This window comes from Theropithecus gelada, chromosome 1 (genome assembly GCF_003255815.1).
Source record: "Theropithecus gelada isolate Dixy chromosome 1, Tgel_1.0, whole genome shotgun sequence".
Classification (NCBI taxonomy): Eukaryota; Metazoa; Chordata; class Mammalia; order Primates; family Cercopithecidae; genus Theropithecus; species Theropithecus gelada.
The window spans coordinates 27278088-27279499 of NC_037668.1; positions in this window are offsets into that span (position 1 = coordinate 27278088).

A 1412-nucleotide genomic window follows, 5' to 3' on the forward strand; every position below is an offset into this window, starting at 1 on the left:
AGGAATGAACAAAGCCTCCAAGAAATACGGGACTATGTGAACAGACCAAACCTATGACTGATTGGTATACCTGAAAGTGACAGGGAGAATGGAACCAAGTTGGAAAACACACTTTAGGATATTATTCGGGAGAACTTCCCCAACCTAGCAAGACAGGCCAATCTTCAAATTCAGGACATACAGAGAACACCACTAAGATAGTCCTCAAGAAGAGCAAGCCCAAGACACATAATCTTCAGATTCTCCAAGGTCAAAATGCAGGAAAAAATATTAAAGGCAGCCAGAGAGAAAGGTCAGTTTACATATAAAGGGAAGCCCCTCAGACTAACAGCAGATCTCTCTTCAGAAACTCTACAAGCTAGAAGAGAATGGGGGCCAACATTCAACATTCTTAAAGAAAAGAACTTTCAACCCAGAATTTCATATCCAGCCAAACTCAACTTCATAAATGAAGCAGAAATAAAATCCTTTCCAGACAAGCAAATGCTGAGGAATTTTGCCACCACCAGACCTGCCTTACAAGAGCTCCTGAAGGAAGCACTAAATATGGAAAGGAAAAGCTGGTACCAGCCACTGCAAAACACACCAAAATATAAAGACCAATGACATTATGAAGCAACTGCATCAACTAATGTGCAAAATAACCAGCTAGCAGCATGATGACAGGATCAAATTCACACGTAATAATGTTAACCTTAAAGGTAAACGGGCTAAATGCCCCAATTAAAAGACACAGACTGGCAAATTGGATACAGAGTCAAGACCCATTGGTGTGCTGTATTCAGGAGACCCATCTCATGTGCAAAGACACACATGGGCTCAAAATAAAGGGATGGAGGAATATTTACCAAGCAAATGGAAAGCAAAAAACAAAACAAACAAACAAACAAAACTGGGGTTGCAATCCTAGTCTCTGATAAAACAGACTTCAAACCAACAAAGATCAAAAAAGACAAAGGCATTACATAAAGGTAAAGGGATCAATGTAACAAGAAGAACTAACTATCCTAAATATATATGCACCCAATACAGGAGCACCCAGATTCATAAAACAAGTTCTTAGAGACATACAAAGAGACTTAGACTTCCACACAATATCAGTGGGAGACTATAACACCCCACTGTCAATATTAGACAGATCAATGAGACAGAAAATTAACAAGGATATTTAGGACTTACTCAACTCTAGACCAAGTGGACCTAATAGACATCTACAGAACTCTCCACCCCAAATCAATCGAATATACATTCTTCTCAGCATCACATAGCACGTATTCTAAAATCGAATACATAATTGGAAGTAAAACACTCCTTGGAAAATGCAAAAGAACAGAAATCATAACAAACAGTCTCTCAGACCACAGTGCAATCAAATTAGAACTCAGGATTAAGAAACTCACTCAAAACTGCAA